Source organism: Halichoerus grypus, chromosome 11, assembly GCF_964656455.1.
Source record: "Halichoerus grypus chromosome 11, mHalGry1.hap1.1, whole genome shotgun sequence".
In the NCBI taxonomy this organism is placed as follows: Eukaryota; Metazoa; Chordata; class Mammalia; order Carnivora; family Phocidae; genus Halichoerus; species Halichoerus grypus.
In genome coordinates, this window is record NC_135722.1 from 110,526,913 (window position 1) to 110,551,355 (window position 24,443).

The window sequence follows — 24,443 nt, forward strand, 5'->3', positions numbered from 1 at the left end:
CCTCACAGCGGGAGAGACAGCCCAGCCAATACCGAAGGCGAATACAATGGGGCAGCGAAGCGAACCGGGGAAAGGGCTCCCGATTCAGCCCTTCAGACCACAGAGGGTTCTCCGGAGCCGGGCAGAGCGCGACAGGAGCGCCGTGAGGGGAACATCCCGATCCTCCCGTCTTTCCCGACGCTACATACGAATGGATGGTTTTCTCCGGACCAACAAGCAAGCAAACAAAAAGCTTATTGATGGTGGAAGCCTGTTGGTCAGAAAAACGCGGAGCGATCACTCTACGTCAGGACGGGCCTGTGTCTGAGAGACGGCGGCCGTGGCGGCGAGCGCGCGGCGGGGGCCCCTCTGGGCCTGGGGCCCCGCGGCTCGCCGGGCGCTACGGGGCGGCTCTCGCGCCGAGGCCTCTGCGCGGGACAGGCTGCTCTGGAACAGCACCCGTGGGACGAGCTCCCGGAGCGGCGGCAGCCCCGCGGAACTGCGAGCCCCGCGCCGGACGGCCCCGGCGGAGCGCCCCCGGGAAGTCCGGTTCGGAGGCCCTTCCGGTCCCACAGGAAGCGGCCCGGGGGCGCGGTCGGCAGCACGGGCTAAGATGGCGGCGGCGCGGGGCCCTGAGCTTGGCTCGGCCCAGCAGCGCGGCCGGTTATCCGGTTACTCCGAACCGCCGGGAACCAGTCGGACTTCTGAGGGAACACAGCCTGCAAGTCTACAAGCAGGAAAGCGGCGGCCCTTCGGGAGGCAGGAGGTGCGGAAGTTCGCGGGGGGGGGGGGGGGGGCAGAGCTGAGCCCGCGGGGCGCGGCGGCGGGGAGGGGCCGGCGCACGGGGGCCGCCGCGGGGTCTTAGAAGCGGCCGACGCAGAACGCAGTCCCGTGCCGCGGGGACGCCCCGGCTGAGAGGCGCTCGGGCGGCGAGCGGCCGGTCCCGGCAGCGACAGGGCGGTCGGAGGAGCCCTGGGTCTCGGGCAGCACGGGGTGGGGGGCGCCAGGGTGCTGCGGCGCCCCCAGGCACAGGGGCGGGAAGCCCCCCAGAGCCGTGAGCGGAGGTGCCGGCTGGAAACTGCGGGCCGCCCGCGGTCCTGCCGCCGCTTCGGGGACCGGCGGGCGAGCGGGGGACACCCTCCCTGCAGGAAGCGCGCCTGCGCCGCCGGCGTCCCTGGAATCTGGAGTTTTGAAACTCGGTCCCACACCTGAGATAAAAAGCCTCCGTCGGGGGCAGGGTGAACGCAGGGCTCAGGCGGAGACCAGGGAGACGAGTAGGGTGGTTGCTTTTCTGGGGGGGCTCGCGGAGCAGTGCGGGCACGGGCTTTCAGCGCTGGGGCTAGAGAGCGGGGCGCCGCCATTTGCATCCCTCCGTCGGCGCTGGAAGCCTTCGGGGAGCGAAACAGCGCCACCCAGTGGCGGCCGGATGGTGCCTCCCGAGCCCCGCCTCCCCGCGCCCTGGAGGCGCATTTCCCTGAAACCAGCCTGAGAGTCCGCGCGGCGGGCCCCTCCCCCAGAAGACCAGCACACAGCTCGCTGGCCCCGAGTTTACCGGTCACAGAGGGCTGCAGACCTTCAGCTCCGGGGGAAAGAGGATCCACCTTCCATTCTACTTTTATTCATTATTTCCTTTATTATTTTTTTCATTTATTACAGTTTCCAAGTCCTTGTAAAAATATTTTATTATTTATTTAATTTTAATTTTTACGTAAATACTTTTTGTAAAAAAATGTTTTTGTTTACTTTTATCTTATTTATTTTGGGACCTAGATTCTTTTAACAAGCTGACCAAAACATACTCAGGATCTAGTTTTTCTTGTTTTTGTTTTGTTTTTCTTGTTAATTTTCTTTTTCTTCTTCTTTTTTTTTTTTGTTTTGTGTTTTATTGTTGTTGTTGTTTCTCTTTATTCATTTCTTTTCTGGACAAAATGATGAGATGGAGGAATTCACCTGAAAAGGAAGAGCTCAAGATAGAAGTCATGGCCAGGTATTTAATCAATACAAATAAAATTAAGATGTCTGAACTAGAATTTATTTATTTATTTATTTATTATTTTTTTTTTTTTAAAGATTTTATTTATTTATTTGACAGAGAGACACGAGAGAGGGAACACAAGCAGTGGGAGTGGGAGAGGGAGAAGCAGGCTTCCCGCGGAGCAGGGAACCCGATGCGGGGCTCGATCCCAGGGCCCTGGGATCATGACCTGAGCCGAAGGCAGCCGCTTAACGACTGAGCCACCCAGGCGCCCCATGAACTAGAATTTAAAACAATTATTATAAGGATAGTAGTGGGCTTGAAAAAAGCATGGAAGACACTAGAGAATCCCTTACTGTAGAGATAAAAGAACTAAAATCTAGTCAGGCCAAAATTCAAAATGCTATAACCAAGTCACAATCCCAAGTGGAGGTCATAAAAATGAGGCTGGATGAAGTGGTGGAGTGAATCAGTGATACAAAAGATAAAATTATGGAAAATAATGAAGCTGAAAAGAAGAGGGAAAGAAAGGTAATGGACCACAAAGGTAGACTTAAGGAACTCAGCGACTTATTTAAATGTAATAACGTTTGTATCATAGGAGTCCTAGAAGATGAAGAGAGAGAAAAGGAGGAAGAAGGTTATTGGAGCAAATCATAGCTGAAAACTTCCCTAATCTGGGGAAGGACACACACATCAAAATCCAAGAAGCTCAGAGAACTCGCACTGAATTCAACAAAAGCTGACCGTTGCCAAGGCATATCATAGTCAAATTCACAAAATATATTAACAAGGAAAGAATCCTGAGAGCAAGCAAGGGAGAAAAAGTCTTTAACCTACAAGGGAAGACAGATCAGATTCACAGTGTATCTGTCCACAGAGACTTGGCAGGCCAGAAAGGAGTGGAAGGAAATATTCAACGTGCTGAATGGGAAAAACATGCAGCCAAGAATTCTTTATCTAGCAAGGCTCTCATTCAGAAGAGGATAAGAGAAAATGCATAGAAGGAGACATAAAGAGTTTCCCAGATAAACAAAAACTAAAGGAGTTTGTGAACACTAAACCAGCCCTGCAAGAAATTTTAAGGAGGACTCTGAGTGGAGAAAAAGAGACCAAAAGCAACAAAGACTAGAACCCAGAGAACATCACCAGAAACACCAGCTCTATAGGGAACACAATGGCACTAAATTCACGTCTATCAGTAATCACTCTGAATGTAAATGGACTAAACGCACCAATCAAAAGACAGGGTATCAGAATGAATAAAAAAATAAGATCCATCTACATGCTGCCTACAAGAGACTCATTTTAGACCTAAAGACACATGCAGACTGAAAGTAAGGGGATGGAGAACCATCTATCATGCTAATGAACATCAAAAGAAAGCCAAGGTGCCATACTTATATCAGACAAACTAGATTTTAAAACAAAGACTGTAACGAGATGAAGAACGTCACTATATCATAATTAAGGGGTCTATTCATCAAGAAGACCTAACAAGTGCAAATATTTATGCCCCCAACTTGGGAGCACCCAAATATATACATCAATTTATAATAAACATAAAGAAACTCATTGATAATAATACAGTAATAGTTAACACCCCACTTACAGCAATGGACAGATCATTTAAGCAGAAGATCAACAAGGAAACAATGGCTTTGAATGACACACTGGACCAGATGGACTTCACAGATATATTCAGAACATTTCATCTAAAGCAGCAGAATACACATTCTTCTCAAGTGCACATGGAATATTCTCTAGAATAGATCACATACTGGGTCACAAATCAGGCCTCAACAATTACAAAAAGACTGAGGTCATACTGTGCATATTTTCAGGCTACAATGCTATGAAACCTGAAGTCAGCCACAAGAAAAAATTTGGAAAGACCACAAACACATGGAGGTTAAAGAGCATCCTACTAAAGAATGAATGGCTTAACCAGGAAATTAAAGAAAAATTTAAAGAAATACACAGGGAATCAAATGAAAATGAAAGCACAGACAGTCCCAAACCTTCAGAATACAGCAAAGGCAGTCTTAAGAGGGAAGTATATTGCAATATAGGCTTACCCCAAGAAGAAAGAAAAGTCTCAAATACCCATCCTAAACTTACAGTAAAAGAGCAAGAAAAGGAACAACAAATAAAGCCTAAAGCCAGCAGAAGGGAAATAATACAGACTAGAGCAGAAATAAATGATACAGAAACAAAAAGAAAACAGTAGAATGGATTAACAAAACTAAGAGCTGGTTCTTCAAAAGAATCACTAAAATTGATAAACCCTTAGCAAGACTTAGCAAAAAGAAAAAAAGACCCAAATAGATAAAATCATGAATGAAAGAGGAGAGATTACAAACACACCAGAAATACAATTATAAGAGAATACTATGAAAAATTATATGGCAACAAACTGGGCAACCAGGAAGAAATGGACAAATTCCTAGAAACTTACAAACTACCAAAACTGAAACAGGAAGAAACAGAAAATTTGAACAAACCCCCATAACCAGCACAGAAATTGAAGCAGTAACCAAAAATCTCCCAACAAACCAAAGTCCAGGGCTGGATGGCTTCCCAGAGGAATTCTACCAGACATTTGAAGAAGAGTTAATACCTGTTCTTCTCAAAGTGTTCCAAAAAATAGAAATGGAAGGAAAACTTCCAAACTCATTCTACAAAGCCAGTATTACCTTGATTCCAAAAGCAAAGACCCCACTAAAAAGAATTACATGCCAATATCCCTGATGAACATGGATAGAAAAATTCTCAACAAGAAACTAGCAAATCGAATTCAACAGTACATTAAAAGCATTATTCACTGTGATAAAGTGGGATTTATTCCTGAGCTGCAGGATGGTTCAATATTCACAAATCAATCAACCTGATACACCACATTAATAAAAGGAAGGATAAGAACCATATGATCCTCTCAGTGCAGAAAAAGCATCTGACAAAGTACAGCATCCTTTCTTGATAAACCCCTCAACAAAGTAGGAATAGATGGAACATACTTCAACATCATAAAGGCCATCTATGAAAGACCCATAGCTAATACCATCCTCAATGTAGAAAAACTGGAGTCCTTCTCCTAAGGCCAGGAACAAGACAAGCAGGGAGAAACTGAGAGCCTTTTCTGAGAACAAGACAAGGATGTCCACTCTCACCATTACTATTTAACATAGTACTGGAAATCTTAGCTTCAGCAATCAGACATGACATAAATAAATAAATAGATAGATAGATTAGATAGATAGATAGCATCCAAACTGGCAAGGAAGAAGTCAAACTTTCACTGTTTGCAGATGACATGATACTACATGTAGAAAACCTGAAAGACTCCACCAAAAATTTGCTAGAACTCATACATGAATTCAGCAGTGTCGCAAGGTATAAAATCAATGTGCAGGAATCCCTTGCATTTCTATACACCAATAACAAAGCAGCAGAAAAAGAAATCAAGGAATTGATCCCATTTGCAATTGCACTACAAATAGTAAGACACCTAGGAATAAATCTGACTAAAGAAGTTAAAAGATCTGTATTCTGAAAACTATAAAACACTTATGGAAGAAGTTGACGAGGACACAAAGAAAGGGAAAAGCATTTCATGCTCATGGACTGGAAGAACAAACATTGTTAAAATGTCTATACTACCAAAATAATCTACACATTTAATGCAATCACATCAAAATACCACCAGCATTTTTCACAGAGCTAGAATAAACAATCAAAAATTCGTATGGAACCACAAAAGACCCTGAATAGCCAAAGCAATTCTGAGAAAGAAAAACTAAACTAGAGGCATCACGACTCCGGACTTCAAGCTCTATTACAAAGTTGTAATCATCAAGACAGTATGGTACCGGCACAAAAGCAGACACATAAATCAATGGGACAGAATAAGAGAACCCAGAAATGGCCCCTCAACTCTATGGTCAACTAATCTTCAACAAATCAGGAAAGAATATCCAGTGGAAAAGACAGTCTCTTCAACAAATGGTGCTGGGAAAACTGGACCACTTTCTTACACCATATACAAAAATAAATTCAAAATGGATGAAAGACCTAAATGTGAGACCTGGAACCATAAAATCCTTAGAGGAGACAGGCAGAGACCTCTTTGACTTCAGCCGCAGCAACTTCTTATTAGACATGACTCTGTAGGGAATGGAAAAAAAAAAAAAAAAAAAGCAAAAATGAACTATTGGGACTTCATCAAGATAATAAGCTTTTGCACAATAAAGGAAACAATCAACAAAACTAAAAGGCAGTCTATGGAATGGGAGAAGATATTTGCAAATGACCCATCTGATAAAGGGTTAGTATCCAAAATATATAAAGAACTTACCAAACTCAATACCCAAAAAACAAATAATTTAGTTAATAAATGGGCAGAAGATGTGAATAGACACTTTTCCAAAGAAAGCATACAGATGGCCAATAGACACTTGAAAAATGCTCAACAACACTCATCATCAGGGAAATGCAAATCAAAACCACAATGAGATATCACCTCACACCTGTCAGAATGGCGAAAATTACCGACACAAGAAAAAACAGGTGTTGTGAGCATGTGGAGAAAGGGGAACCTCTTATATTGTTGGTGGGAATGCAAACTGGTGCAGTCACTCTGGAAAACAGTATGGAGTTCCTCAAAGAGTTAAAAAATAGAACTACTGTATGATCCAGCAATTTCACTACTAGGTATTTACCCAAAGGATACAAAGATACTGATTTAAAGGGGCACAAGCACCCTGATGTTTATAGCAGCATTATCAACAAGCTATGGAGAGAGCCCAAATGTCCATTGACATATGAATGGATAAAGAAGATGTGGTATATATAGACAATGGAATATTACTCAGCCACCAAAAAGAATGAAATCTTACCATTTGCGATGACGTGGATGGAACTAAAGAGTATTATGCTAAGTGAAATAAGTCAGTCGGAGAAAGACAAATACTCGTATGTGGAATACTCAAATGTGGAATTTAAGAAAGAAAACAGATGAACATATGGCAAGGGGAAAAAAGGAGATAGAGAAACAAACAATAGGGGCACCTGGGTGGCTCAGTCAGTTAAGCGGCTGCCTTCAGCTCAGGTCATGGTCCCAGGGTCCTGGGATCGAGCCCCGCATCAGGCTCCCTGCTCGGCAGGAACCCTGCTTCTCCCTCTCCCACCCCCCTGCTTGTGTTCCCTCTCTTGCTGTGTCTCTCTCTGTCAGATAAATAAATAAAATATTTAAAAAAAAAAAAAAAAAAAGAAACAAACAATAAGAGACTCTTAATGATAGAGAACAAACCAAGCGTTCATGGAGCGAGGTGGGTGGGTCATGGGCATTAAGGAGGCACCTGTTGGTATGAGCACTGGGTGTTGTATGTACATGATGAATCACTGAATTCTATTCCAGAAATCAATATTGCACTGTATATTAACTAACAAAATTTAAAATGAAAAATTAAAAAATAAAACAAAGAAGCACTCTTTGCAGCACTTCTGAGAAATGATATGGGTGTTGCTGGGGCTCAAAGCTTCCTGGCAAGATCTAGGAGCATGGTGTTCTACACCCTTTTCCAGAAGATTCACAGTACGTGCTAGTGTATTAAAGGCTACAAATAGTCCTGTGGCAAAAAAACTGTTTAACTTTGTTGAACAAGATTTCCCAAACATATCTGAACATAGAAAATTATTTTCTTTCTTTCACTCTCATTTTTAAAAAGATGCTTAACATGATTTCAGAAAAAACTTCATTTGCTTGCATGGTCTCTCTTCGATAGATAGATGATAGAGATAGATAGATAGAATTATTTCCCAACTCCCGTCTCTGCTGCAGTCTCAGTTTCAAATTCTCAATTTGATTGATGTTACCTGGATCAGTGTCCTTCTGTTGTGGCCAGAACATCAAATTCAAATTATACCAAATGTCTATTTGGAACTCACCAGTGGGGGTGAGAGTCATATTTAAGGAAATCTCATTATGAGATGAGCACCTGGTCCTCATAGGATCTGCTATAACATGTGTTAGCTCAAATACAGAGAGCCCATTCACACAGATGTTCATGAAGGACATGAGGAAACCAAATGACTTTATCTTGAGAAGTGATATGTCCACAAATGTTGGAGTACATATAAGAGCTAATGTCCAACCTTGCTCAACTGGAAGATCACCTAGGAACAGTCTCTGCACTGGGGTGAAAAGTTTAGAAAACCTCACAGAGTGAATCTGTAGTCCAGACGCATTTGGACTAGGAGCAACTGACAAGATCCCATGCTGGGGTGACACAGTTTGCCCCTGAAATTATCCTGGGAGAATTTTCATGTCAAATTAAAAATAGTACCGCAGTGAGCACTGGGTGTTATATCAATGAATCATGGAACTCTACATCAAAAACTAATGATGTACTGTATGGTGACTGACATAATAAAAAAAATAGTGTTCTGGATCTGCACATCCTCGCGTCAGAATAAAAACGCTGAAACATACAGAGCAGTATCTCACAGAAAGAGACAGCCACCATGCCTAGCAACCAAATCTAAGTCCCAGTCACAGGAAATAGCCAGATTTTAAGGATTCTTTGTAAAACTGTGAAATTTACAATAGTTGCGCTAGGTGGCGCTGGCTATACTCCTTTGAAAATGATGAAATGTTCAGATCATTTGATTAAATCGCAAAACTAGGGCTTTGTTGTTTAGTGTAGGATAAGGAACTTGGCCAAATCACTGATGGTTTCATTCCTGACATGATGCCATTGATTTTTGAATAAGGTTTGTGTCCCTGTCACTCACCCCTCAACTGTGAAGTTCCCTTCTCGGAGATGGGAGTCAGAACCACATGTCCTGCCAAGCCACCAAGACTGCGGCAAGCCCAGTGGAGCCAGAGCTTGTGAGTCATCACAGGCCCCTGGGGAACAGACTTGAACACGAACCACAAACTACACCACAAACTACACAACGTGCACGGAGCACAGAGCTGTCCTCTAGAGAGGAACCAAACCGACAGCAAGAGGGAAGAAACCCCCAAACTCCTGGGCCTATTACTTGGGACACTCACCTCTTAGGGGAAGAGAATGTTTAAGGTTTCCAAAGTTTCTTTCTCTCACATGACTTAGTTTTGCTAATTTTGGGGGACTATTTATACCTGATATTCTGGAGTGTGCCGAATGCTGATCTCGAATTCCTCCCTGCTCATAAAGCACTCTTATTTAACCTGAAAGGCAACATTATGCCCTAACATTATGTACCGAGAGAAGGAAAATTTCTCTTCCATATATTTCAAGTTCATTATAACCCATTCTAGAATCAGTCAAAAAATGTCACCACACATCAGCTGAGCAAGAAACAATCACGGCGTACGTGATATCCCGCCAATCTGTGAGTCTCTTAAGTCTTGGTTGTCATGGAACTGGGCTCGTGTGAATCAGAACCCACCTGCTAGACTTTAACAGTTCTTTAGAAGTGAAGATCTTACCGTTCCCATGTTTCTAGCTTCACGTTGGCTTAAAGGACATCATCCATGCATCCTCGTCGATGTCCCTGCCTCCTGTGCCAAAAACATTTGCAATCAGTAACTACAAGTGTGTTTTGGTTTGTTTTTTAGTATTTACATATTCCGGCAAAATTCCTTTACTTGACAACCTTACCTTTGCTTGAATATGCTGAGCCCTAAAAGCCCAGTACAGGTCACAGACAAAGCAGTTTAGGGGACCCTTCCAATCCTAACTGACAAGGACTTACTGTTTGTGGTTAAAGGCATGGCCTTTCTGGGTTGTGTACTTGAGCCAGCCTACGCCTCACTTGATGAGTACCCCATGGCTTGTGCCTTTGTTTGCAAAGCAGTGCAAGGGAAACAGGATTCTGAGAGCTCTGAGTACCTCTGAGCACGTGGGGAACAGTGTGTACGCTTATGTTGGCTCTGTTTCTGGAAAGCTCTGGTTTGGATCATTTCAAGCTGAGCAGAGAGAGGACTAGCTCACGGAACCATCTATGCCTGCAGCCATGTGCTCACTTTTCTGAGTGCACTCATCAGGCTTTATCTCTTCTAAGTAAGATTCCCTGCTAAGTAGTTTATTGCTGATTTCGTAGGGAACATCTGAACAGGTTCATGGTTTGAGCAACAGCAGGATAAAATAAAGGCCAAGGAAGCCAGGCAATGGGGAAGTGAAATGCTGGGTGGTATTGTACTGTAACAGTAATGGAGGCAGAGTATTTGAACAATAAAATGACTCAAATTATGTGGGATTCGCTGGAAAATGAATAAGTCAGAGCAGTTTTACTGGAATTGCATTATACACTATGTATATGTACCATGCTTCTGCTTGATATTTACATTGAAGTTCAAAACATTTCCTGAAATCTTCCAATGCAGCCAATTTGGGGGTGGGGAGACATGACAGTATTGTATGTCCTCTGTTTACTAAAAATGAAAAAAAAAAAATGAGGAACCAGTTAGATCATCGGATTCAGGTCTTTCATTTTACAAATAACAATGTGAGGCCAAGAGAGAAGAAATGATCTCTCCAAGATCATACAGTAATGTTGGAGGTTGGTCCATGGGAATCATCCCACCTTTCTCCTTCTGGCTTGCCAATTCCCCTGCCTTCCACAGGCCAGGGCACAATGGGTTGAGACACCCATTACTTATCAAGGGTTGTGAAATATACTCACTTCTTCCAAAAGGAGATCACTATTGTGATGGTACACGGGGAGCTGCGTCTGTCTCTCTGACCTTGGTTAATTGCCGGGCTCCGCCACATTCTCCACCTTCACGGCTCATCCTCTCCCCACGGCTGAGGTCGCTTGATCCCCACTGACCTTGGTCAGGAGCGACTGAGGGAGCCCCAGCTCAATGCCTGGGATTCAGCGAAATATTTTCTCTGCCAGAACAGCTTTGGCTTTGCCTCCAACTTTGACAACCCTGTTTCTGTGTTTTTCTTGAGTTGGGAGTCCCTACTTTTGCTACAAACCATACCCCTCTTTATTCCCCATATGAGAGTCCCTACTTTTTAATGCTCTGTGTCCAGTGCATTCTGCTTTCTTTTTGCCAGATCTTGGGAAACTCAAGGTCGGGTCCTTGCCTCAACCCAGAGGCTGGGGCCCCCTACTTGCTAATGAGGGGCTGGCCTTTTCCTTCGGTGAAGACGTAAATACTGAGAAAAATACATACGACTGTCGCAGTTCAGTTTGGTCTATCCTGAATGTCTTAAATTTTTCTTCCCCCTCTTGCTCTCAGCGGTCAACCTGGCTTCTTCACGAAGAGAAGAGCTGCCAGCTACACAGACCTACACCTGCACAGCACTTGGGCACCAGCCCCCTCCTGGGGGCCCCACTCTGGACAGTGTCAGCACAAAGCCGGTCACAACCTCTGCTCCTTCCAGCTCTATCAGCGTCACCTCCTAGAATATACCGGTTCTGGGACCCCCTCCAGACCACCTTTACCCAGAGCCTATGCCTGTCCCCGACATCTCTGAGGCCCCTCTTTCTAGCAGATTCTTCTTCTCTTCCTCTCTCTGGCTTTGTTTGGCAATTCAGGAGACCCCAACACATACGTAGGGACACCCAGACCTGTAGACCATCCACACCCACCGTATCCTGTAGCCCCTGGGCCACCACTAGGGATTGGGCCATCATTGAGGGGTCCATCCTTGGTAGATCAGCCAGTGGAGGAGGCCCATCCCAGCCTTGGCAGCTGGGAATTCAGGGGACCTGTGATCTAGAGCAACCCTGTGCAACAGAGATAGAACACAATTCACATATGTAATTTTAAATTTTATAGAAGCCTCATTAAACAAATTAGAAAAAAAAACAGGTAAAATAAGCTTTAATATATTTTATCTCACTCAATATATCTAAAATATCAATATTTCAAATATAATTAAGATTTTGGAAAAATTAATACGGAGATACTTTGCATTCTGTTTTTTGTACGAAGTCTTTGGAATCCAGTGTGTATTTTACACTTACAGCAAATCTCAATTATGATTATAGCTGCATTTCCTGTACTCAGTAGCCCCCTGTGCAAGCAGCTGCCAAGGACACAGAGCAGGAAGGAGTGGACGTCGGCCGGCCACACCCCTGCACCTTGGAAGACAGAGGAGAGCAACGGGGACCCTCCATGTGCGGTACTGTCCATCCTTCCATTTTCTCTGTTCTGTTAGCCACCTTTTGTCTTCACCGTATGCCAGATCTAGCCCCGACCTTGTGAGAACCCTCAGCACCCCCGTCCTGTGTCCTTCCATCGCTCCAGCTCACCAACCCTTTCCAATCTCCCTTCAAGGTACAGAACGTGGAGGGGCTGTGGGAGGAATCCACAGAGCGCAGAGGTCTGTGTGTGAAGTGTCCATCCTGGGGAGCGTTAGCAGGTGGTGGGGAGGCTGCCCCCGAGGTCAGAGCTGAGAGTATAATATGCACAAGTTACCACTGGTAGAACACGGTGCCTCAGGGCAGCACCTAACCTGCCCCCGGGATGCTGGCGTGCCACCCGCAGAGAGACTCAGCCTCTCTGGGTCTTGATGACAAACCTCATCTCATCTAAAATGACAGACATAATAACGGTAACATCCATGCTCTCCTGGGTCCCACAACTGTTTAAGTGTTTTACATGTGTTAATTTATTATTGTCACAAAAGTTCTATTTTCGTGCCTCCTTTATGTGAACAACCAAGCAGAGAGAAACTAAGAACCTTGTCCTAAGTCACACAGCTAGTGTGTGGAAGGCTGGGGATCTGAATCCACATAGCAAACTGAAATAATGCCTGTGTAGCATTTATCGTAGACTCCTGGGCATGTAGCAGGGTCAAATAACAGCCGCTATAAGGCAGCGCAGAAGAGGCTGGTAGGGTGGGGGGTGACATGCAGTGTGTCCTCAGACCAGAAGCTGAGGTCACTCTGTCAGTTCACAGTTGTAAGTCCTCCACACTTCCTGCTCACACAATCCACAGGCCACTTCCCTTCAGTTTAGTCCAATGACTAAGTGTTTCTATATCTGTTCTGCTTCTTGAGGATATGGAATTCTGTCTTAAAACTTCCAAGAAGGAGCACTACAGAATCAACAACAAAAACTCCATCATCCACTTCTTCACAGTTAATGAGTCCTGCCTCCTTCCAGTTCTGGGCAAAGTGAGGCTTCTTCCTACAGTGGGAAAGACCATCTGGTCAACCCTATCCTATCCATACCAAGAGCAGGGATTAGCACAGGAATTCATGAGCTTAGAAACAAGGAAAGAGTACCCAATACAGATTTATTATTATTTGTGAAATACATCTTAAGGCTTATTAGAAGAAAGTTTTCCTTTAGGAGATGTCTTCTTTAGGCTAGTTTCAAATGTTATCTGCATTTCCTAGATATTCCCTAGGGGAAAGACCCAGTGGCTTCTCAGTTGTAAGGAAGATTAGCCAGTCATCAAGGATTTCTCCCGAGGAAAGGTGAGGATGAAGTGGGATGACAGAGGCACCGTGCTCTGGGGCATAGCCCAGCAGAGCCTAAAATCCTGCCGTATCCTTAGGACAGGCACAAACGGGAATGTTGGCATCCTAAACCCATTTCCTCCCACGCTCACACCGCACAACCATGCCATGCCATGTGACTCTGTCAGCTGAAGCACACATGGTCCTATTTTCCAACCACGTGCCTGACTTTATTTCAGCATCAGTAACTGAATCACCTTTGAGCATTCATACCATAGCCGAGCACACCAAATCCTCTGAGTCTAAATCTCATTGTTTTAAAACCGTAACAAGTAGATGTAGTCATTCCATGGACAGCACACTCACATGGTCTCGCCCTTCGGGTCCAGCATTAGAGACCTGTCTCACGCTGCCTGCAGGATGTGCTGGCCCATCTCTTTGCCCATCTCCAGCCTGAACTGACAGCTGGGGCCATCAGTTCCTGAATTCCACCTCCTTGGGAAAAGGAAGAAGATACATTAAGGTGTTTCCTTTGGCAGAATAATCATTGATGATTCTCTACTTAGAAGAATTAAGACTTTGATCCTGGGGGCAAAAACACGCCCTGTGGCAGCGTGTTTTACACCTGTTGAATGCCCGTTACCAGACATGAAATCACGATCATCAGAATTGAGTCAAGCTTGGGAAGGCCCTTGGTCTATGCCCTCGAGACTAGTTCCCATAGTCAAAGCTCTGGGAGACAGGGACACTACCGACGATAAGACCATCACCCAGGTTTCTTAGAGTCAAATTTAGCCTTGAGAGTTTTGTCCATTGCTTCCTCTTCATGACACAGTCATTTTGTGTATATAGCAGACTGTTGCTCTTTCCTGAGGTGTTGCTGGTATAATTCTCAGAAAAGAACTGAAATGAGGTTTAGTGTAAAACTGGGCCAAGCCACCCAAGCAAGAAGTTTTAAGAAGTTTAAGTAAAAGGTGCCAGAAACATCATTAGTCATTTGAATTGATAATGCAGGTGAGAGTTACAAAATACCAGGTTATTTTTACAAACAGGGATTAAACACCCCTCCACAGCAGAGTGGGTGAATATTTAAAAGTCCCTGACCACTGGGAACATCATTGGTGGTTGAGGGTAGAGTAGTCTGGAAAACAGTGGGCCCCTGAAATTGGCTGGCCCTCCACTTTGACCCTCCATGAAAGCGCCAAAGTCCCAGTGATTCGTGAAGTAGCTGCTCTCTGGGGTGGTCTAGTTCTGTAAGACAGGAGACAATCCAGACAATCACTGAATTAGAACAAGTAAAGACAGGTGCTAATTTTTTCACTGTGGCACTGAGCAGTTTCAATCCTTATCTGCAACAAACAACAGCAACTTCAAAGGAGTCCTCCCATGGGTGGTGGTCCCCATGGAGGGTAGTCCCCATGGAGGGTGGTCCCCATGGGGGGTGGTCCCATGGGGGGTGGTCCCCATGGATGATGGTCCCCATGGGTGGTAGTCCCCATGGAGGGTGGTACCTATGGGTGATGGTCCCCATGGGGGGTAGTCCCCATGGAGGGTGGTCCCCATGGGGGGTAGTCCCCGTGGAGGGTGGTCCCCAGGGGAGGTGGTCCCCGTGGGTGATGATCCCCATGGGGGATGGTCCCCGTGGGTGATGGTCCCCATGGGGGATGGTCCCCATGGGTGGTGGTCCCCATGGGGGTGGTCCCCATGGGTGGTACTCTCCGTGGAGGGTTGTCCCCATAGGGGGTGGTTCCCATGGGTGGTGGTCCCCATGGGGGGTGGTCCCTGTGGGTGATGATCCCCATGGGGATGGCCCCTATGGGTGATGGTCCCCATGGGGGGTGGTTCCCATGGGTGGTAGTCCCCATGGAGGGTGGTTCCCCATAGGGGGTGGTCACCATGGGTGGTGGTCCCCATGGAGGATGGTCCCCAATGGGGGGTGGTCCTTATAGCCTGAGTTATGGCGAGTTGGTGACTAGATAACATCATTTTCAGCCCAGGCCAGTTGTATGGCCTTGAATGGATCTGGCAGTCAGTCATTCTGTTCAGAGAGAGTCATACTGACTACAAAGCTTCCCAAGTTCCTGGTCTTCTGACTCAGAAAGACCCTTGTATATGAGGTGCTGCCCACTAGCCTGGAAGAGAGGCTTGCCCACAGGACTTGGGAGTTACAGGGGATGAGGGAAAGAGGAGAGGGTATGGGAGAACATGAGGGTCCCTGGGGAGAGGAGGATGGTGCTGTTTACAACTCGTTATCCTGCTCTCAACTGCTGTGCCCACAGGACGCTGGGGAAATGTGTCTGCCCCAAATTGGGCACAAATGACAGAGCAAAGAAGTGGGACGTTATGTGTGTTTGTGTGTACTCGGCAGGGGAGAAGCTGCGACCCTCTAGTCCTGCAGCAGAGGCCATGGGAAGGGGACACACATCCTGCCACCTTCTCCAAGCTGAGGGCGGAGCTCTGTGCATGAATTAGCTTGTTCTTCCCCACACGTAAACCCAAGTTACCCTCAAGGAGTAACTACTAATCGATAGGGAAGAAGGAAAGCACAGCAAGTGAGCTCACTGCGTTTAGAGCTGATTTATTTTATGGAAAATCACCTTTCATATTTCCACAGTGAGACATACTCCATTGTCCCTTTTAGTTTTCAGTAGTCCTGTGAAACTGATTCCTTTAAAGCCTGCAACTTCTGCATTGGCATCTCTTGGGTGTTACACCAATGAGTTAGGGAGAGTTCTGTTATTACATGATGGCTGAGCCAGTACAAACTTGACAGAGAAAATACAGCCCTGGAACAAGCTGGAGCTGGTAACTCACTTGTAGTTTAAAGAATGACTAATTTATAGGAAAAAAGAAAACCAATTACAGTATAAGTAAATTTTATTACAGAGAAGAGTTTTAAAGCAAATGCTTAATTAATAACCCAGACATTCGTGCTCCACGCTGCATTTCTGTGGCAGGGGACGTCCTATATTCCGGGGGGGGGGGGGGGGCACCTGGTTTGCCATCACGCTCCTGTGCCAGTAAGTGTAATACGACCCAGAAGATTCAGAGCAAGATGATGAGGAGACAGACACAGCTGGTCCTTGGACAATGTGGGCTTAGGGGCACCCACCTGCCCCAACAAAAATCTCCATGTAACTTTTGAATCTCCCCCAAAACTTTAATAGCCTACTGTTGCCAAGAAGCCTCAGGATAATATGAGCAGTCAGTGAACATGTATTTTGTATGTTACCCATATTATAAACCTTAGTCTTACAATAAAGTCAGCTAGAGAAAAGAAAATGTAGTTAAGAAAATCATAAGGAAGAGAAAAGACATTTACAGATCTGCAGGTGTATTCACTGAAAGGCAGGCAGGTATAGGAGGGCCGCCAGGGCTGAGCCAGGACGGGGGCGGGCTGGGCGCAATGCTGCGCATGGGCAGAGGCCCTGCGCCCCTGCCCGCAGGTGTAACTAAGCCCACCTCGCAGCTACCGCCACCCCTGAGTGCCCGCCTGGAGGAGGCGCGTCTGGGGCCTCCGCGCCCCAGTGCATCCCCAACGGGTCAGGAGGACTGGGGTGCCCTGTGCAGTGCTGGCTGGCCCGTGGGCACCCTCCTCGGCTGCAGTCCAGGTACCCAGCAGCCTGCAGCCCTGCCCCTTTCCTCCCCAGTGGGCAGGGGGCAGCGTGTGGGACCCCTGCTCCTATGGCCTAGTAAGATCCTGGGAGCCTGGGTGTGTCGCTGTGAATAAAGGCCTTGTGGCTTCTGCTGTCAACCCTTAACAAAAGGGGGGTTTGACCATCAAAAAAAAAAAACCATCAAAAAAAAAAAGGGGGGGGGGTTTGTGCCTGGGTGGCTCAGTTGGTTGGGCATTGGACTCCTGGTTTCGGATCAGGTCATGATCTCAAGGTCGTGGGAAGCAGCCCCTCGGCCGCGCTCGCACTGGGCGTGGAGCTTGCTTAGGATTCTCTCTCCCTCCTGCCCCTTCCCCCTCTCCCCCTCACACACCTGCCGCAAGCTCTCTCTCTCTCCCTAAAATAAATAAATACATACATACATACATACATACATACATACATACATATGTGTAAGTGGACCCATGCAGTTCAAACCTGCGTCCTTCAAGGGTCAGCTGTATGCCCCTAGTCTAGTGTGGCTTCAGGACACTCTCCTCTTGCAGGGAGCAAGCATTGGTGGAGTGTGTGAACCTCGCCATCCCGAAGTCTTGCGGGCACAGCAGACCACAAAGCAAGAAGGTGCATGGCTGAATGCAGTTTCCTTCTCTGACCTCACTCGCCTCTTACTCTAGCTGCCCTTCAGCCACACGGGTGCCTCTCTGCTCTTCGGACAAACCCAGCTCATTTCCACCTCAGGGTCTTTGCAACTGCTATTCCTCCTTGACCCCACCTTCCCCGGCTCCCCTGGCTCTTCACACGGCGGGCTCGCGCTTCGCCTTCCCCGCCGAGCCCCAGGCGAGCCCACCCCCAGCAGTCATTGTGCTTCCTGCAGGTCGTACCCCTCGGGAAGCATTGCTTGTCTGTGTGCAAGGGGCTTCTGTGAAGACAGGCTGAAGCTGCCTATCACACAGCTGCCTTCCCCCCGCGCCCCCAGGCGCACGTTACACCTTCCATGGATGAACTGTGCGTTAGGAAGTCAGGGTCACCATCCTAGATCTGTTGCTGAGCAGCCGTGTGCCCTTGGGAAAATCACTTTGCCTCTTTGGGCAGCAGTTTTATGGTCTGTAAAGGATGGAGCTGTTTGCCCAAGCATTTTGCACGCACCGACCAAGAGGCCCCCTGAGGCACGTGTTGAGATGGGGAATCAGGAAGAGGCTTCTGAGTGGGATGACTGGGCCCTCCTACCCAGTAGTGCCTCAACAAGGACGTTTGACTTTTATTTTACTATACATTTACGATTTCATTTGAAGAAAGGTATCCACATTAATACGAAAAATGCAAAGTTTTAAAATCACTGATTCTGATCATTAAGTCCCTTTCCATCTTGAATTGTGACAATGTCCGACGCAGCGTTCACCCCTCCCGGCTTCCCACAACCAGATCGAATTTCCTGTTACTATTTCTACTAAATACTTTTGGAATCATCACCCAAAGTCAGAGCTTCAGAGTTATTTTTAACAGTTCCTCCTTCTTCCCCTTCTCCACACCACCACCGGTTGCCCAACGGTCCTAAATGCCTTCCTCATTGACTTTTTTTTTTAATTTTTTTTTGAAGATTTTATTTATTTGACAGAGAGAGACACAGTGAGAGAGGGAGCACAAGCAGGGGGAGTGGGAGAGGGAGAAGCAGGCTTCCCGCGGAGCAGGGAACCCGATGTGGGGCTCGATCCCAGGACCCTGGGATCATGACCTGAGCCGAAGGCAGACGCTTAACGACTGAGCCACCCAGGCGCCCCCTCATTGACTTCTTATTTCCTTTCCCAAGGATGGAAATAAGGCGCCGTGTAAGCCGTGGGACAGAGGGTCAGGACCTCATCAGCCCCTGGGCTGGCCTGTTACGGTGGCTGCCCCACCATTCTCCCTGCATGTCTTCTGCCAGCCGGTTACCCACACAACAGCCAGGCACCTGCTGCTGTGAAGTGAATCGCAGTGATGTGCCCACAACCTGTCTTGGACACAGGCTACTCTTGTCCGCCACAGCACCCCCTCCACAGGTCTGTACACAGGGGTCACTGGGCCCTGGGATGCGGGACCCCACTTTCCTGGCCAGGCATCTACAGCCCGGGTCGTGTCCTCTGAGAGTACTGGCAAAAGAATTTGTCTAGTAGGTGGCAGTTGATCAGTCTGGTGTTTCCTCCTGGAAGTGAAATTGCAGGATTTGAGGGAATCTGCAGACATCAGGGTGGACAAGAATGAAGAGGAACAGAAGAGGCATCGGGCCGAGGAGCACGGAGGCAGGTCCTCTGCCATATGAGAGCAAGGGGCCGCGGAGGACAGCGACTGCCCTACGCGGCCGGGTGCCTGATGGATGCGTCACCTACTCCTGGAAGCCTCCCCTCCTACACCAGACAAAAGTCATCTGCCTTCTGAACCCAGCACTTAGAACCTCTGTTTTGTCTTTTATTCCTTTTGCACCGCTGGGAGCTCTTTGAGTGCAAGCAATATAGAGCTGCACTCTGGCTAAGGATTCTGGGGCGTCCACAGGATTGAAAGAAAGCTACACTTGTCAATATCCAAAAACACAGATTCCAGCACCATCCTGATATCTCAGGAGGAGGATCCCAGAGTTTTGGCAATCCTCATACTTTTAGAACATGACTCCTCCCCAGAGGAGGGAAACACGGTTTTCAAGCCACTGTTGGACACACTCGCCACAGGGACAAGTGCGCCTCGAGCCGTTCTCAAGTTGAGTCCCTCGTGCCCCTGGAAGGCTGGCCTGGGGATGGCGGAGGGGGGGGGCAAGGAGGTGTCCTGGGCAAAACTGACCTGTAATGAGTGGAATTCAAGTCCTTTTGGGATCCAGGTGACCCCCTGTCCTGGGCAGTGGTCTTCACAATGAAGGGTCATGGTCTTTCCCCTTTCTATGTCTCATCAAGGGAATCTGAGCTGAAGGTTGCGGGTGCAAGATGGACAAACCTTTTTAAAAATTGTAAAGAGAGGGGCGCCTGGGTGGCTCAGTCGTTAAGCGTCTGCCTTTGGCTCAGGTCATGGTCTCAGGGTTCTGGGATCGAGCCCCACATCGGGCTCTCTGCTCGGCGGGAAGCCTGCTTCTCCCTCTCCCACTCCCCCTGCTTGTGTTCCCTCTCTCGCTGTGTCTCTCTCTCTCAAATAAATAAAATCTTAAAAAAAAAAAAAAATTGTAAAGAGAAAGAAAAAAGAATCTTACTCAAGCCCAAGTAAGGACAGGTGCCCTGGATACAGTTTTCACAAAGAAGAGAGAGCTCCGGGGAAGGAATGTTCAGTGCAGGCTTATATATGGTTTTACACGAGGAGTTACAAAATATCCTGATGAAGGACATTCCAGAAAGTTACAGACTTTATCGTACTAGTATGTTCAAGTATGTTCAACTATAATCTTACGGGAACCAGAGAGGTTTTTTTGTTTTTCTTACCTTTGTGTTTGGAATGCTCCTTTTTGGTTATTTTTTAAACGAAGCAGATGAGCAATGTGCACTCAGGGCAGAAACAGAGCCCATGCATTGAGGTTTTGTCGAATCATTTTAACCTCGGTAAATGTTAAAAGTATAGCCTCCCTGGGAGACCGGGAGCAGGGTCCACCAACATTAAAAGTAGAAAATTTCCTTTATCTGGGTGTCCTTCGTGAGGTGCTCACCCACATCCGAGGGAAGGGAGGAAACTACAAGCCTGTGGTTTCCTCCATGCCCTGACTCATCCACTCGCATCCTGACCGGACTTCCACGCCGTCTTTGGGCTCTGCTCCACAATGGGAAAATGAAATCTTCGTTCCTTTCTTTCATTCCCTGCAACACTTACTGGTGGCTTTCAGATTTTAGCATATGTCTTACACGGGGTACTTATAGAAATGCGCATTCTGTAGATGCTCACAGCCCTCACGCTGAGACACACGCATCCCCGTTCTCAGTCTGGGATGTGGCTTCGTACCTGCCTGAATGTTGCTGGACCAGCTTGGGCTTCTCTCTCCTTTCCTTCCCCCAGTTAGATCGTAATCTTTAAGACAAGGAGATGCATGTTTTCTTTCTCTGGTACCCCTGAAGGAGTACGTTTACAAATATACATGAGAGGTCCAGATCAGCCGGACCGTAGTCGATGGAAACTTCTTCCATGCCCATTGTGCGAATGTCAGGACTGGGTTTGAACGAGAAAGACTTGTCTTCTAGGTTGAAAGACCAATCAGAAGAGAAATAGACAAGGTTTTCCAATACAAGCTTATAAAGACTATTCAAAACGCACTAGAAAAACAAAACCCAGAATATGGAATTTTAAAATTTTTTGTTTTCTCAGGCATATTTTTTATTAATTTTACTTAGAACATTATCTAAAGAGGTAAAAAATATTGCCTCCTTCTGCTTTATATCTAGCTCATATTCATTGCTTTCTTTCATTAATAATTGATAAAAAGTAAAATTTCAGATTAGTTCCAAATTTGTCAAGAATGAAAACATACACCAGAGGCCAAAGTCATGTACTACTCATAGGCCTTTGTTCAGGGAGGAGAGAGGAGGGTCCAGTCGCTTCCTCCTTATTTAACAGTGTGTCACTCCCTTGTCCAAAACCCATCAGTGGTTCCAGTTAGCTCTCAGGCTTCGGTGCAGACTCATCAGCGTGGCTTACAGACATCACCTGGTCTGACCCCGTGTCCCCGCCTGCTACTGTAGCCCAGTCTCCGGTTCCGTGGACCCTCCAGCCCCTCACACCCTGCCCCCTTCCTAGCATCCTCCATCATTCTGCCTTCAGTTTCTTGAAATGCCTTAGTTTCTGCCATTCTTCCTGTTCCAGCTAACTACCTCATCAACCTTCAAGTCTCATTTTATTTATTTATTTTTAAATTATGTTAGTCACCATACGTTACATCATTAGTATTTCATGCAGTATTCCATGATTTATTGTTTTCATATAACACCCAATGCTCCATGCAATACGTGCCCTCCTTTTTTTTTTTTTAAATTTTATTATGTTAGTCACCATACAATACAATACGTGCCCTCCTTAATACCCATCACCAGGCTCACCCATCCCCCCACCACCCTCCCCTCTAGAACCCTCAGTTTGTTTCTCAGAGTCCATAGCCTCTCATGGTTCATCTGTCCCTCCGATTTCCCCCCTTCATTTTTCCCTTCCTATTATCTTTTTTTTTTTTTTAACATATAATGTATTATTTGTTTCAGAGGTACAGGTATGTGATTCATCAGTCTTGCACAATTCACAGCGCTCACCATAGCACATACCCTCCCCAATGTCTATCACCCAGCCACCCCATGCCTCCCACCCCTCACCACTCCAGCAACCCTCAGTTTGTCTCCTGAGATTAAGAATTCCTCATATCAGTGAGGTCATATGATACATGTCTTTCTCTGATTGACTTATTTCGCTCAGCATAATACCCTCTAGTTCCATCCACGTTGTTGCAAATGGCAAGATTTGGGGTTTTTTGATGGCTGTGTAATATTCCATTGTATATATATACCACATCTTTTTTTTTTTTTTTAAGATTTTATTTATTTATTTGAGAGAGAGAATGAGATAGAGATACCATTCGGGGGGGAGGGTCAGAGGGAGAAGCAGACTCCCTGCAGGGAGCCCGATGCAGGACTCGATCCCAGGACTCTAGGATCATGACCTGAGCCGAAGGCAGTCGCTTGACCAACTGAGCCACCCAGGCGCCGCTATACCACATCTTCTTTATCCATTCATCTGTTAATGGACATCTTGGCTCTTTCCATAGTTTGGCTATTGTGGACATTGCTGCTATAAACATTGGGGTGCACGTACCCCTTCGGATCACTACATTGGTATCTTTGGGGTAAATACCCAGCAGTGCAATTGCTGTGTCGTAGGGTAGCTCTATTTTCAACTTTTTGAGGAACCTCCATACTGTTTTCCAGAGTGCCTGCACCAGCTTGCATTCCCACCAACACTGTAGGAGGGGTCCCCTTTCTCCGCATCCTTGCCAATGTCTGTTGTTTCCTGACTTGTTAATATTAGCCATTCTGACTGGTGTGAGGTGGTATCTCATTGAGGTTTTGATTTGGATTTCCCTGATGCCGAGTGATGTTGAGCACTTTTTCATGTGTCTGTTGGTCATTTGGATGTCTTCTTTGGAAAAATGTCTGTTCATGTCTTCTGCCCATTTCTTTTTTTTTTTTTTTATGTTATGTTAATCACCATACATTACATCATTAGTTTTTGATGTAGTGTTCCATGATTCATTGTTTGCATATAACACCCAGTGCTCCATGCAGTACGTGCCCTCCCTAATACCCATCACCAGGCTAACCCATCCTCCCACCCTCTCCCCTCTAGAAACATCAGTTTGTTTCTCAGAGTCCGTAGTCTCTCATGGTTCATCTCCCCCTCCGATTCCCCCCCACCTTCGTTTTTCCCTTCCTGCTATCTTCTTCTTTTTTTTTTTTTAACATATAATATATTATTTGTTTCAGAGGTACAGGTCTGTGATTCAACAGTCTTACACAATTCACAGCGCTCACCATAGCACATACCCTCCCCAATGTCTATCACCCAGTCACCCCATCCCTCCCACCCCCACCACTCCAGCAACCCTCAGTTTGTTTCCTGAGATTAAGAATTCCTCATATCAGTGAGGTCATATGATACATGTCTTTCTCTGATTCACTTATTTCGGTCAGCGTAATACCCTCCAGTTCTATCCACATTGTTGCAAATGGCAAGATTTCATTTCTTTTGATTTCTCCCTATTTCTTGATTGGATTATTTGTTCTTTGGGTGTTAAGTTCTTTAAAGATTTTGGATGCTAGCCCTTTATCTGATATGTCATTTGCAAATATCTTCTCCCATTCTTTCGGTTGTCTTTTGGTTTTGTTGACTGTTTCCTTTGCTGTGCAAAAGCTTTTTGTCTTGATGAAGTCCCAACAGTTCATTTTTGCCCTTGCTTCCCTTGCCTTTGGTGATGTTTCTAGGAAGAAGTTGCTGCGGCTGAGGTCGAAGAGGTGGCTGCCTGTGTTCTCCTTTAGGATTTTGATGGATTCCTGTCTCAAATTTAGGTCTTTCATCCTTTTTGAGTCTATTTTTGTGTGTGGTGTAAGGAAATGGTCCAGTTTCATTCTTCTGCATGTGGTTGTCCCAATTTTCTCAACAGCATTCGTTGAAGAGACCGTCTTTTTTCCATTGCACATTCTTTCCTGCTTTGTCAAAAATTAGTTGCCATAGAGTTGAGGGTCCATTACTGGGCTCTCTATTCTGTTCCACTCATCTATGTGTCTGTTTTTGTGCCAGTACCATACTGTCTTGATGATTACAGCTTTGTAATACTGCTTGAAGTACGGAATTGTGATGCCACCAGCTTTGCTCTTCTTTTTCAACATTCCTTTGGCTATTCGCAGTCTTTTCTGGTTCCATACAAATTTTAGGATTATTTGTCCCATTTCTTTGAAAAAAGTTGATGGTATTTTGATAGGGATTGCATT

At 46.2% G+C, this 24,443-nt stretch overlaps 1 long non-coding RNA gene across 2 annotated transcripts in view; it reads left to right on the plus strand.

Annotated features, from left to right (window-relative positions):
- The first annotated feature begins 1,120 nt into the window (after positions 1 to 1,120).
- LOC118551740 (uncharacterized) overlaps positions 1,121 to 24,443 on the plus strand; it is a 32,168-nt gene continuing 8,845 nt past the window's right edge. The window contains exons 1-4 of one of the 2 annotated variants that reach the window (XR_013442725.1): positions 1,121 to 1,966; positions 8,726 to 8,843; positions 11,945 to 12,078; positions 18,785 to 19,013. This is a non-coding gene — a long non-coding RNA (uncharacterized LOC118551740). Of the gene's footprint in view, positions 1,967 to 8,725; positions 8,844 to 11,944; positions 12,079 to 18,784; positions 20,075 to 24,443 lie in introns of those variants that run through there. The other variant, XR_013442724.1, reaches the window with a different exon arrangement.